The sequence below is a fragment of the Protopterus annectens genome, chromosome 4.part1 (genome assembly GCF_019279795.1).
Source record: "Protopterus annectens isolate FY-2018-M chromosome 4.part1, PAN1.0, whole genome shotgun sequence".
Classification (NCBI taxonomy): Eukaryota; Metazoa; Chordata; order Ceratodontiformes; family Protopteridae; genus Protopterus; species Protopterus annectens.
Genome location: NC_056734.1, coordinates 120,616,218 through 120,631,202, shown reverse-complemented (window position 1 = coordinate 120,631,202; position 14,985 = coordinate 120,616,218). Strand labels below are relative to the sequence as shown.

General features: G+C 45.0%; 1 protein-coding gene across 1 annotated transcript in view; it reads right to left on the bottom strand.

Annotated features, from left to right (window-relative positions):
• Positions 1-14,985, bottom strand: part of LOC122800768 (cytochrome c oxidase subunit 5A, mitochondrial) — a 149,396-nt gene that overhangs the window by 33,307 nt on the left and 101,104 nt on the right. The gene's annotated exons all lie outside the window — the stretch shown is intronic.

Sequence of the window (14,985 nt, the reverse complement as noted above, 5' to 3'; positions counted from 1 at the left end):
GTGTCCTAAAATTAAGGGTAACAGCTTTTGCAATGTAACAATCTTGAATGTTGGCACAGAGGAATTTCTTTAGCCTTGAAAGTGCCAGGTTATGTCCTCAGATTCCCTCAATTTCTTGGCACCAGGATGAACCTTTCCCTCTGGACCGGGGGGGGGGGGGGGGCTGGCTGTATGGTACCCTTGCTTCAGTAAATCTTTGATAATCATGGTAAGAAGTTTTCTTGTTCTTTTGGAAATGTTGGCAAGCCCAAAAAAGGGTGGGATTTCCCTGAACTGGACACAGTACCCCCTTTTTCTATAATGCTGAGGACCCAATAATTCCTTGTGATGGTTTTCCACTGGACTTAAGAGGGAAAGCTCTCCTTCCAGGCGTCTGGGAGGGAAGGAGGGGTAGCACAGTCACACCTGTTCTGTGTTGGGCCTTGCTCTTTGGCATCACCAGATCTGTGTGGCCATTCTGTTCACCATCTCCTGGATTGCCTTGGTCCCCCCCGCCCCCCATGGGAAGGCATCTCATTGTCTTGTCTAGGTGGAAATGGCCCAGGTTTAGAAGGGTAGTTTCAACTGTACCTCAGGGTTGCAGACAAGCACAAATTTGACCGTTTTAATTTGTTTGCCTTTTTTTTTTTTTTATCTAGTTTCTGGAAGTCTTGCTCAGCTGGACATCCAAACAGAACTGGATTTTACTCGGTCCGACAGTGGCAGAGTTCTCAGCCATAAATGTCTGCTGGTAACTGAACCCGTGGCAGATGCTCTTCAAGCATCAAGTAAGGCAGTACAAGTGTCTGGCTACCAGTGGAGCTTCTCTAGTGAAATCCTGCACCTCCTAGTACAAGGTTCTACCTGACAAGAAGTCAGGTTTTGCAATTATTTTATCTTGAATTGATTCCAAGTATTTTATTATATGGAATTGGCAATTTAAAGCTCTACGCTAGGGTTGCAAAGGTACAAGTGTTCTTGCCAAAGCCATCATCTGCTCTCCCAGTCATCAGGTAAGGGATGCCAGGGAAGAACCTTTGGGAACCCGTTTAGTAGATTCAGTGGAGACCACAGAGGGATCAGCTTTAGGATTTTTGTATAGATACTTGTAAGAACGTCAAGCACTCTGTAAAGCTTCTGGCTTCCTAGGCACTGCTGTCAAGGAGTCAGGGTGCAAGTATGTCTTCAAAATCATCATATAGTACAATGTTTACTGGAGGAATAGCCAACAGTCTAGAAGGCAAACTTAATAGCACCCCATAATGTGTCTGTGCCTGGAAGAACGGCTTACTTTCCCAGTTAATAGCTTCCTTCATTTTGTGTAATGTGTATCCAAAGGAAAGGTCTTTGGATGGGGAAGGTGAAAGTACAGTTGTATACACTTAACATAAATGTAGATGTTAGAGTGCATTCACTGTTGCAATCATCACATCTGGGTTATCTGCTTGCAGTAGCCCTCAGTCGGCCTGATTATCAAAGTCTTGGGTCCTGCATCGGTTGCAGTCTCATCTTCCATGACGTCAGGTAATCAGGGGTATAAAGCATGCAGCCATTACATCAATTTTTCTTGCCCCAAATGTCAGGTGCCCCACACCAAAAAGCTTTTTAGGTATAGTAAAGGAGAACAGAGGTATAGCCAAAGGAAGTCAGGGGGCTGGAGAGAGGGTAACCAGGACTGCAACAGTGAATACACTCTTATGGTAAGTGTACACAACTGTACTATGCCCTTTGTGTTTCACTGTTGCAGTCATCACATTTGGGTAGATTCCCAAAGCGAAGGATGGGAAGAGGAATTTAGATAGCATTAAGACCAGCTATAAGGCCCTGCAAGTCTGCAGTGGCAAAGCCAGCCCTGGATTTAGAGAAAATTGGCAAATGGTAATGCCTGGTGAAAGCATATACAGTACACTCCAGGTAGCAGCTTCTAGAATGTCTCTGGTAGGGACACCTCTGAGAAAGGCTGTAGAGGTAGATGCAGCCCTGGTTGAATGGGGTCTAATCCCCTGTGGGATAGGTTTTCCACGGTGCTTATAGCAGAAATGAATGCAATGGCCTATCCACTTAGAAATGGCTTGCTTTGAAATAGCCTTCCCATCTGCCCCTGCAGCAAATGCCACCAGAAGTTGTTTAGATTTCCTTTGAGGTTTAGTCCTGTCCAAGTAAAATCCAAGTTGTCTGTGCACATCTAAGGAATGCAGTATCCATTCCCCTTTGTTCTGTGGATTAGAAACGAAGGTTGGCAAATGAATGGACTGATTAGGAGCCACACTGGATACCACCTTGGGCATGAAAGAGGGATTGGTCCTGAGGGACACCCTGTCCGTATGAAAGATTATGAAAGGCTCCACTGCCATAAGGGCCTGTAATTCAGATACCCTTCTTGCTGAAGTGATTGCTAAAGGAAAGCTGTTTTCCAAGAAAGGAACTTTAACTCTGCAGTTGCAGCTGGCTCAAGAGGGGGACAAGTGAGTTTTTCCAATACAAAATTAAGGTCCCAGGCTGGAGTTGGGGCTCTCCTGGGTGGTCTTAAGTTTTTGGTCCCTCTGCTTGAGCAGTGGTTGAAAAGATAGGGGTGGTTCTGTGTTGTAATGAGCTGAAATGGCTAAGTGTTAATTTTGGAGGAGGAAAAGGAAAGGCCCTTGTGAAGCATCTCAGTTATGTATTGAAGAATATGAGGTAAAATTGGGCGCTGCTGTGGCCATCCCTTGAGTTCGGTTCCAGGCACAGAATCTTTTCCATTTTTCAGCACAAGATTTTCTAGTACTAGGCCTCCTTGCCTCCAAAATGACATCCAACACTTGTTTACTGAGGGATGGTAAAGGAGAGATTAGATAATTAGCCAGGCTGCCAGGTTCAGGGTTTGAAGCAGAGGGTGCAGAATCTGGCTCTCCTGCTGAGACAGAAGGGTAGGGGTCTGAGGTAGGTGCCATGAGGCTAGCTGTGATGCACTGTGCAAGAAGGGGTACACCAGTGCTGGCATGGCCAGTCTGGTGCAATCAGTATCATCCTTTGTTTGTCCTGTTTGATCTTTAATAGCACATTGGAGAGGAGCGGCAGAGGAGGAAAGGCATAAACTGACATTTTTCCAGCTGAAGGACAGAGCATCCACTTTCCAAGCTTGGTTGTGGGGAGTCCTTGTGCAGAGTTTGTCTAATTGGTAGTTCTGGGGGGAGGCAAACAGGTCTATATCCGGGATCCCCCATTTGCTGATCAACATGTTGAAAATCTCTGGTTCCAGTTTCCACTCGTGTGGATCCAAGAGATTTCTGCTTAGTTCGTCTGCCAGTGTATTTAGTTTTCCTGGCAGGAATTGAGCCTGTAGATGCACTTGGTAGCTCAAGGCTGTGTTCCACAGAGCCATGGCTAGTCTGCAGAGGAGGTAAGAATGGGTACCCCCCCCCTGCTTGTTTATGTACCACATAACAGTGGTGTTGTCAGTCTTTACCATTAATTCTCCTGGAAGAATGTGGTCCTTGAAGGCTCTCAGATCATTCTGTACAGCTAACATTTCTTTTTGACTGATATGCAGGTGCATTTGACTTGGGTTCCATTTGCCCTGAATGCATTTCCCTGCCAGGTGAGCCCCCCACCCCATGCATAGTCCGATGCATCTGTTAGGGTTTGGGCGGCAGGGGGTAGAGTGAATGGTAGTCCCTTTTTTGGTGGCAGGCCTCTGCCCACCAAAGGAATTCTAACTGTAGGCAATGTAGAATAGGAATCATTGCTTCTAGATCCTGAAAATGTTGACACCATAGGCTTTTTAGATACCACTGTAGTTTCCTCATATGCAATCTTGCATATGGAATTAGTAGAATGCATGAGGCCAAGAACCTCAAGGCTTGCAGTATTTGCCTTGCAGATAGCAGGGTTTTTGTGGCCACTAGTTTGAAGTAAGATGTCAAATGAATGTTTCCCCGGCGGGAGGAAAGCCATCTGGAAAGTTGTGTTCAAGCTTGCTCCCAGGAATATAATTTGTTGACATGGTACCAGATACGATTTCTTTTCGTTTATGGTGTACCCCAGACAAGTTAACACCTTTTGTACAAATACCAGATGATTAAGAATTATGCTCTGGTTTTCCACCTGAATTAGACAGACAACCGTCCAGGTATGGGTGCATTTGAATATTTCTTTGCCTGCAAAATGCAATGACTGAAGCTAGGCACTTTGTGAATACCCTGGGCGCAGTTGATAAGCCAAAGGGCAGTGCAGAGAAAGTACAGTTTTGTACCTACCATAAATGTAGATGTTAGAGTGCTACTACAGCTGCAGTCATAACAGAAGGGTTCTCCTGCTGTCAGTTGGGTCCTCGGTCGGCCGAATACCAAAGTCTAGGTCCGGCGTCAGTTGTCGTCGCTTCTTCCCTGACGTCAGTGCGACAGGGGTATAAAAGAACCAGCAGATGCCATTTTCTTCAGCTTTTCTTGCCCCAGATGTCAGGTGCCCCCAGAAGGAAGGCAATCTATAAAATTATGTAGTAATGCAATGCAATATAATCAAAAAACAGTAGTTGCAAGCAAATACACCATAAAAGAATATCCCTAGAGGGGAAGGAGGGAGGGAAACCTGGACTGCAGCTGTATTAGCACTCGAACATCTACATTTATGGTAGGTACAAAACTGTGGTAGGCACTAGGTGGAACTAGGAGGAGCCAAAATGCCCTGCAAGACTGCAGTGGCAAAGCCTGCTCTAGATTTGGAGTATAATGGTAGGTTGTAGTGTTTGGAGAAGGTATGCACAGAACTCCAAGTGGTGCTTCCAAAATATCCTTGGTAGGAACTCCTCTGAGGAAAGCTGCAGAGGTGGCTGTGGCCCTGGTGGAATGAGTTCTAATGCCTGTAGGTACAGTTTTGCCATAAAAGGAATAGCAAAAATGTATGCAGTGGGCTATCCATTTTGAGATTGTCTGTTTGGAAATTGGCTTTCCTTGAGCTCATACCGCATAGGTCACAAAGAGCTGTTCTGATTTTCTGAAAGGTTTTGTTCTGTCCAAATAATAACGCAGTTGCCTGTGGATGCCCAAAGAATGTAGTAATCTCTCCCCTTTGTTTTGAGGATTGGGATGAAAAGTAGGTAAATGTATGGCCTGATTTAAAGCTACCCTGGATACAACTTTAGGCATAAAGGACGGGTTGGTTCGTAAGGAAACTCTGTCCTGATGGAAGATGATAAAAGGCTGGACAGCCATGAGAGCCTGTAGTTCTGAAACTCTACGAGCTGAAGTGATAGCCAGTAGGAAAGCTATTTTCCAGGACAAATATTGCAAATCTGATGAGGCAGCTGGCTCAAAAGGAGGCAAAGTCAGTTTTTCCAGAATGAAATTAAGATCCCAAGCAGGTATTGGTAGTTTCCTTGGAGGTCTTAAATTCTTAGCCCCTCTGAGGAACTGTCTTAAAAAGAGAGTGAGAGAATAAAGGAGGATCAGTGTTGTATTCTGCAGAAATGGCTGAGGCATGGATTTTGATGGAGGAGAACGAAAGTCCACTGCTTAGCAGTTCAGCCAAATATTGTAGTATTTGAGGTAAATTCAGTTTTCCAGGGTTCTGGCCCTTTTTCTCATTCCAGACACAAAAACGTTTCTATTTTGCGGAGTAAGCTTTTCTAGCTGATGGCCTTCTGGCCTCCAAAATGACATCCTGCACCTCCTTGGAGAGTAGGGCCTGCTGTGATGCTAAGGAATCTTCCATGCGGCTAGATTGAGTGTTTTTAGCTGACTGTGAAGAGTTTTGAAGCTGTGCTGAGTCAGAAGAAGAGACATTAGAGGTAGGGTCTATGGAGGGGAATGAGTCAGGCTCCTCAGGAGTGGGTACCAGTGTTGCCTTGGTCAGTCCGGAGCAATGAGGATCATCTTTGGTCTGTCTGCTCTGGTCTTCAATAGGACTTTGGGCAGCAGAGGAAGAGGCGGGAAGGCATAAACTGTCATTGATGTCCAAATGAAAGAGAGCGTCCACTCTCCAAGCCTTTGGATGGAATATACTCAAGCAGAATTTTGTCAATTGATGATTTTTGTGGGAGGCAAAGAGATCTATGTCTGGCCTTCCCCATTCTTGGATTATTTCTGTAAACTTTTGGATGCAACTTCCATTCGTGTGAATCTGTCATATTCCTGCTTAGGTTGTCTGCCAGCGTGTTTTCCTTGCCTGGCAAGTACTGTGCTTGTAGTTCCATTTGTAAGTCCATGGCCATATTCCAAAGTGACATGGCCAGTCTGCATAGGGGATAAGAATGTGTTCCTCCCTGCTTGTTTATGTACCACAAAACTGTGGTGTTGTCCGTTCTTATCAATAGTTGACCTGGTTGTAGAAGGTCCTTGAAAGCTATAATAGCATTTATTACTGCTAGCATTTCTTTTTGGTTGATGTGAAGGTGCTTTTCTTTTTGGGACCATTTGCCCTGAATGCACCGGTCTGTCATGTGCGCCCCCCAGGCGTAGTCCGAAGCATCTGTTGTGATGAATTGATTTGCTTGAGGCTTGCTGAATGGAAGACCTGTTTGTTTGACATGTTTGAGCCCACCACAGAAATTCCTTTTGCAGACATGGAATTAGTGGTATTATTGTTTCCAAACTGTGGCTGTGTTGAGACCATATGTTTTTTAGGTACCATTGTAGTTTTCTCATATGCAGCTTTGCACATGGGATTAGTAAGATGCAAGATGCCATGAATCCCAGAGCCTGCAGGATTTTCCTTGCAGTCAGCCTGGTGCAATTTGCCAGTGTTCTGAAATATTGAATTAGATGCCCCTGCTTCTCTGGCGTGAGGTAGGCCATCTGGGTGTTTGTGTCCAAATTGGCACCCAGGAAAGTTATATTCCGAGAGGGTATTAGCCTTGATTTCTCTTTGTTGACTGTGTATCCCAGAGAGTTTAATAACATTATTACATAAGCCAGATGTTTCAGAAGAATGTGCTTGCTGTCTGCTTGGATCAGGCAGTCGTCCAAATAAGGGTATATTTGTATCCCTTGAAGTCTGCAGTAGGCAATTACTGATGCCAGGCATTTCGTGAATACTCTGGGTGCAGTAGATAAGCCAAAGGGCAATGCAGAAAATTGATAATGGGTTGAACCTGCAAGAAATCTGAGGTATCTTCTGCAATTTTGTCTGATTGGGACATGCAGGTATGCCTCCTTGAGGTCCAATGTTACCAGCCAAGACTCCTTGCCCAGCATGGGAAGAAGTTGCTGTAGAGTGAGCATCTTGAATTTTGGTATGAGTAGGAATGTGTTTAGGATGGAAAGATTCAAAATAGGTCTCCAATCTTTTCCCTTCCTTGGCACCAGAAATAGCCTGGAATAAAAACCTTGACCTTGTTCGTGTGTAGGTACCTCTTGAATAGCTTTCATGTTTATAAGATCTGAAATTTGCTTTTGTGCCTCTGCCCTTTGATTGTGTGGCAGTTTTGGCATGCCTCTCATTTTTGGAAGGGTATGAAAATGGAATTTGTAGCCTCTGTTTATAATGTCCAGGATCCATTTGTCCTTTGTGACAACATGCCAATTTTTTGAGAATAGTGCCAGCTTTCCTCCTAAGGGGGCTGCCATTTGAGACCTGGTTGGCCTGCAAAGGGAAAGTCATTGGGTTTGCTTTCTGAAAGATTGTGAGTTGTCCTCACCACCTCTTTGTGTAGGAGATTGCCATTGTCTGCCTCTGTGATCCTTGTGATTGTCCTCTGCCCCTCGGGCGCCTGTATCTGCCTCTTTGGGGTCTGTCTGTGGCAGGAAAAAAACAGTTTTTGGAAGGCCAATTTCTACTAAAACGTGGGGGTTGAACCTGCAGAAATTCTTTCACAGTTTGCATTGATTTAGCTTTTTCCTCCATTTTCCGTAATACTTCCTCAGCATTTGCCCCAAATAGTACATCCTTTTGAAGAGGGGCGTCTAGTAATTTAGCTTTGACATGATCAGGCAAGGCTTGTTCCTTGAGCCAGGCATGCCTACGTATGACTGAGCCTGTAACAGCAGCTCTACATGAGGCCTCTAGAGCATCAAAACCACAGGCGTCTAGTAATTTAGCTTTGACATGATCAGGCAAGGCTTGTTCCTCCAGGAGCCAGGCATGCCTGCGACACTGAGCCTGTAGCAGCTCAGCTCTGAGGCCTCTAGAGCATCAAAACCACATTTTAAGGTATGTTTACCCACTTGTTCTGCACTATGCATCAAATCCTGCAACTCCTTCAAGTCTGGTTGTTCAGGGTGTGACATTTTACTTTTCAATTGAGATAACAGAAACTGTTGGTATTTTAGCATATGAAACTGACAGTTTAAGGCCCTCATGGTTAAGGTAGCAGAGGTATATACCTTTTTCCCCCACCTTTCTAAGGATCTGGAATCTCTCTCGGAAGGCAATGGATTTTTGGCAATGGAAGCCTCAACTCCCTTGGGCCCCTGTGAGATGGTTTCTAGGTCAGCAGCATGGCTTTTGTAAAGAAATTGGAGCGAGTCAGGAACCCTGTAGTACCTGTCAGGCTTAACTGGAGCTGGAGGTAGAGAGTCCGGGTTAAGGCAGGCCTCCAAGTAAACATAGTTCATAGGTTCATAGATTAGTACTAGGCCAACTGCCCTTTTGGGCCATTTGAAGCCTAGCCAGTTACCCCATGTGAGAATCAAACCCTGCACCTTGTGTCTTTAAGGTAAGCACCTTAACCATTATGTCATCCTCTCACCCATCTAGGATGTCCAAGACAGGAGGTATAGCCAGAGGCCTGTGCTGGGGTAACAAAAGAAATTCCCTGAGCCTTTTCTTGGAATCTGAATAATCCTGGCCTTCCCAGTGGAAGTGTTCCCTTAAGGTATGCAAAGTTTCCCCAAATGAGTAATCCTCAGGGGGGATACAGAAGGAATAGACTCCTCTGCATCAGAGTCTTCAAAAGGGGAGTAAGACTGTTCCTGATCATCAGAGTGTTCTGAAATAATGGAGCCCTGATTAGAGGAGCGGGAATCTTCCTCCACTCTGGGCCTTTTGTCCGGAGGTGGCTGAGAACCTCTGATTAGAGTAATTAAATCCTCAGCCATTTTAAGCATCTGTTTCTTAGGCATGGGGCCAGGTGATGGGCCCTGTGTAGCTGGTCTCTTAGGGTGCATGGTTGCTTTGGACTTGGTGAAAGCCTTGATGGAGAAAGAAGAGGAAGGTCTGAAGACACCTTGAGTGGAGGTGGACCTGTCCACATTCTGTGTTTCAACGCCAAGAGTGGCTTCGGTATCCGTAATCGGGGTGTGGGCCGAGGAGCCTGCGACCTCGGGTACAGGAGACACCACCAAAGATGTGTCGTCGGTAACCAGGGGCTGCATAGGCGCCTCACTGAGAACCGGACCACGTGTAGTCGGCTTTGGCATGGTGTCGGTAGAGGCCGCGGACCTCGAGTGTCGGTCCTTGTCTTTGCGTTTAGACAAAACCGGAGTCGGAGTATCCGACGACATGGTATATTTAAATGCTTTCCCAAAAAAATGCTGGGCGAACTCCGCCCGACGCTTAATAGTGAGTTTGTTGAATGTAGCACAAAAGTGACGACCGAGACGTTATGGTCTGGGCCTAAACAAGGTATACAGAGGGAATGGAAATCCTTATGCGGTATTTGCTTCCCACAAGAAATACAATTATTAACTTTGTCTGACATCGGTCTGAGGCAAGAAAAGTTTCCCCAACAGGGTACTTAGCTTTTAAGACGACTTCGGTTTCCAAATTTTTCGTAATTTCAGGAGCTGGCCGACCGGCACTTGCGAACTGCTTCTGCTTCGGGCACCGCGTGGCAAGAAAGACTGAAGAAAATGGCGTCGGCTGGTTCTTTTATACCCCTGTCGCACTGACGTCAGGGAAGAAGTGACTACAACAGACGCCGGACCTAGACTTTGGAATTCGGCCGACCGAGGACCCGCCTGACGCCAGGAGAACCCATCTGTTATGACTGCAGCTGTATGCACGATGAACATCTGCTAGTGCATGCAGCCTGCTTTGAAGCATAGGTATTTTCTGCAAGATTCCCCGATTGGGATGTGCCGGTAGGCTTCCTTTAAATCCAGAGTTGCCAACCAGGCATCTTTGCCTATTCATGGGAAGCAACTGGCGAGTTAGCATCTTGAATTTTGGAATCTCCACAAAGGTGTTTAGGATAGACAGGTCCAGGAAAGGACGCCATGAGTAGTCTTTTCTGGGTACCAGAAAAAGGCTCGAGTAGAAATCTTGTCCCTTTTCCTCTTCTGGTAGGGTCTGAATAGCCTTTAATCTTGAGAGCACTTGTTTTTGAGCCTCTGCCCACTGATTTGGGGGTAGATCTGGCCAACCATTTGGGGTTGGTAGCGTGTGGAAGTGAAATCTGTATCCTTGGGAAACTATGTTTAAAATCCATTTGTCCTGGGTAATGAGTTCCCAGTTTTTTGCTTGCAGAGCAATCTTTCCCCCTAAAGGAACAGTCCGTTTAGAAGTGCTTGGAAGTTTTAAAGTTAAGTCACTGAGACCACTTACCATAGGGAGGGTCTTACTACTCCCTGATTTGGAAGTGGGAGCCCCCCCCACTGCTTAGTCCTGTGCGTACCATGGGACTGAAGCCTGGGTGTTCTGATGGTTCTGGAAGGCCTGAAAAAGAGGCAGGCAAGGACCAATTTTTTTGAAAGCCAATGCCTGCTAAATCTAGGAGGCTGCAATTGTAGGAAATCTTAACAGTTTACATAGATTTAGCTTTTTCCTTCATCTTTTTAAGAACTTCTGCTTTATCGCCAAACAGGCGGTCCTGATTTAAGGGAGCATCCAGCAATTTAGTTTTAACATGATCTGGCAAAGATTGCTCCTTAATCCAAGCATGCCTTCCAAGTACAGACCCGGTGACAGCAGCCCTGCAAGATGCCGCTAGTGAATCAAAACCACATTGCAAAGTACGTTTTCTAACCTGTTCAGCAGAATGCATTAAAATCTTGTAAATCCTTATTTTCAGCACAATCAGGAATCAACATAATTTTCTGTTTAAGCTATCCAATAATATGCTGCTGATACTTTTAACATATGAAACTGGCAATTTAAGTCCCTGATGGCCAAGGTTGCAGAGGTGTAACCTTCTAATCCCATCTATCCAGAACCCTGGAAACTATCAGAGGGGGTAGGATTTTTGGCAGTAGTAGCCTTAATGCCCATGGGTCCCTGTGAAATGGTCCTAGGGTCCGCAGTAGGATTTTTAAAAGGAACTGATGAGAATCAGGAACCCTGTAATATCTATCAGGTTTTCTGGGAGCAGGAGTCAGGGGCCAAACTAGATTCCAAAAAGGCATAGTCAACAATGTCCAGCACAGGAGGGATACGCTAAAGACCTGTGGTGGGGTAGGAGTAAGAAATTTCTAAGCCTCTTTTTAGAATCAGAATAATCCTGGCTTTCCCAGTGAAAATGTTCCCTAAGAGTATGCAAGGCTTCACCAAAAGAAAAATCCTCTGGGGTTGAAGCAGAGGGAATAGAGTCCTCTGCATCAGAATCCTCATAGGTAGATAAGGGTAAATCCTGGTCAGAGGAGACAGAAATTTCAGAATCCTGATCAGAAGTATCATAAACAAATTCAGTCCTAGGTCTCAGAGAGGGAAGGTTGGCTTCCCCTGATTAAAGTAATAAGGTCTTCAGCCATTCTTATTTGTTTTTTAGGCATAGAGGCCTGAACATGCGGTCTGGGCGTTTCCTAGGCATAGTTAGAATTTTAGGCCTAGAAGATGGCGTCGGTTTAATACGCAAGTCAGTAGGCATGACTATACCCTCAGAAGCCGGTGCCTGCACAGTGGCTCTGGACCCATCCAAGGTAGAGACATCCGCAGGTTCCACAGTTGAAGCATCTCGTGGCATACCGGACTCCGAATGGGTCTCAGTAGAGGCCTGCGAATTTGAAGTAGCAGGCATCAGGGGCTGCGAAAGCTCCTCACCGAGAATTGGCGACTAGCTTAGTAAAAGCATCGTTGGCAGCTTTGGACCTAGGCGGCCTGTCTCTGTCTTTATATTTGCATTTTTTTTCAGAACGTCAGTAGTCGGGTGGCTTACTGAAGACATATCTGGATAATTAAACAGAGTACCAAAATATTTAGAAGCGAAAATGTACAGAGGACGAATAGTTCGTGGTTTAAATAAGGCAGAAATGACAGCGAGGTATGTGGTGGTCAGGGCCAAGGCAAGGAATACGGTATGAATGAAAATCTTTGAGGTATTCGCTTTCCACAAGAAATACAATTATTGACTTACTGACATCAGTTTAGAGCAAGAAAAAAAGTTTCCCCCAATGGGGTACTTACCTTTAGTTGACGAGTTCGGATCGGAAACTCTAAAATGAAAATTTCAGGACAGCAACCGACGCAGCTTCGGGCACCGCGCGGCAAGAAAGACTGAAAAAGATGGCGTTGGCCGATGCCTTTATACCTCAGCCGTTGTGACGTCGGAGAGGAGGCGACACCAGCCGACGCCGGACCCAGACTTTGGAATTCGGCCGACAGAGGGCTGCCTGAGGCAGGACAACCCATATGTTATGACTGCAGTTGCATTCTTGAAGGACATCGTCAGAATATCACAGTCAGAGACAGATCAGGTTTGGGGAGGCAAATGAACCAAATAAGACAGCTATTCCTTCTCCTCTGAGGATAAAGAGCCTCCCTCCTCTTGAAATGCTACTTTCCTTGTTCTTTTAGGTCAGAGAAGCCTCAGAAGGTTGTGAAGTTTCTGGAAATTTAATGAAAGTTATAAACTCCTGTGCTATTCTGACCAGATCCTGGACTTCAGACTGAGGTTTGGTCTGAAGTCAAGGTGGGACCGTGTTTTGGTTTAATAGATCGTTTGACAGGTGTGGCTGAGGGATGCAGTTGGCCAACTGCAACCTCAGGAGGAACATCGGTAGTTAGGGGAGACCCAAAGTCTCCCTCCTGAACCACTTCTCAGATGTTAGAAGCTGATGCCAGCATAGCAGCATCAGACCCAACTAAAGTGTGAGTGGTGGTTTCAGATGTGGGTGGGCCAGGCACCATGGTGGCCTCCAAGGGGTCATGCCAAAGAGTTCAAAGTCTAGTAGTCACTGGTCCTGGGGCTGCAAAGACTCATCACCAAGGTCTTCAGTCAACGTAGGAGCTGAGGCAGTATTTTTTCTGTGGCCTCTGGATTCCTAGGTTTCTTATTTTTTCAGGGTCACACCAGCAGCCGCCAAAGTACAGGCCCTGTTGAAATTGGAGGTTGCAACACTACAACGCAGCCAATGATTAGGACACCTAAAAGCTGCAAGTACTTCAGCCCTACTTAAGGGTTTTTGCACTAAACGACCTGCAATCGGACCAGTTATAAACTTTGTGTTGAGGCCCCAAGCAAAACAAGTGAAAATCTTTAAGCAGGATTTGTTTCCCCAGAGGACAAAACTTTACTAGCTTTTCTGAACATTAGAGAAGAAAATTTCCCCACTGCGGTACTAACTGTCCTGAAGCAGGGGGATCTCTGGAAACAGAGCTGACCAATGGACAGCAAGTGCATAAAAGACATAGGATGTGCACTGAACTGCATGGCTAGAAAGAACTTGAAGACAGTGCCAGACACCCTTCTGACACCTTGACTTACAGATGTTTGTCACCGAGCACCCGGAGTTGGGATGATGCCAAAACTCTGGAAATCAAGCTGGGCATGGGCTTCTGCATGGCAGGAAAACTGACTACAAAAGAACATTATTAGTCAAGAAAAACTTTTCCCTCCTACCAGAGAGGGATTTTTTTTTTTAAACAGATTGAAGATTTTTAATGAAACCTACCAATGATGATGTCATACTGCTCATAGCAGTGCCGGATTCTGCTTGTTTTCAGCATCAATAAAACACAGACTTAAGGATCTTGCCCATCCTGCATCACTGCACATTGTGCATCTACATGAGCACTCAAGTTATCATTTCCAAAGACTAGTTAGGAGCATGCTTATTTCTGGCTGCAACAGCCTACATTTTGAGCTTTTTAGCAAAGGCACACAAAATTTCTACCAACACAATCTTCACTCGGGCTTTGATATCTATGGCATCTTTCGAACTACAGCTAATTAAAGAACCTGAAACTGTAACCTTTTACTCTGGTAGTTCATTAACAGACTGCACTATAAAACAAATCGATGTTATCACTTCTGTGTGGAAGCATGTGACGCACACAGTTGAAGAATACTTACAAAAGAATGCAACAGCACCCTGGGCCACTAGGAAAGAATGTTGGATATAAATTGTTGCTACTACTGTTTTAAAGTCAGCTGACACAAGACAACCTTTTCAGTTTCCTTCTGTGGTCAGTCTTAAGATTTTAATCAATCTTATCCACTGGCTACAAATGGATGCACTGCATGTTTTTTTGTAGAAATCCACTGACAAACCCCGTAAAGTGAAAATACAGACTACCTTTCCAGTTTAAACAGTACCCACAACTATTATCTGAAGCAAACTGCAAGGAAGAATTGTACCTTAAGAACTAAAAGCAACACATTGCCAATTTTCTCCTTGCAGACCCAGCAGTTACTTTATACAGTCATATTCTGATCTACTCCCCTTCCTTCGAACAGGCCATTCATAGTACCTCACAGACAGGCACCACAGCATTTTGGGCAGGAAGACAAATGGACCAGCCTCAAAATCCATGCAGTTGCTTAGCCTTTTATGCAGAAGCTAAACAATCCCCATGGCTAAAATTACACCCTTGTTACTTAATCTAATGCACAGCACAGCTGTTTTCAAATCACTACAAAGCTAGTGCATTAAGAAATAGGACCTTGTGATGCAAATGCCCTTTTAAAAGACTTATGGGTTCACCTTTTGTTATCCATCACCTTGCGCTCTGTGGTAAGGTCAGTATAAAAAAGGTTCCAGATATAAACAGCACAGCCTGCAAACTGTCATATCTACTTTAAAATGAGCAGAACTATGACAGCATTGTAGTTTTATGGGGGAAAAATGATTACAAAGTACACCAAAGAATTCAAAATGCTATCTACAACGCACAATTTTTTTTTCTTTTAAATTACAATGAATCGATTTCTTGTTGTCC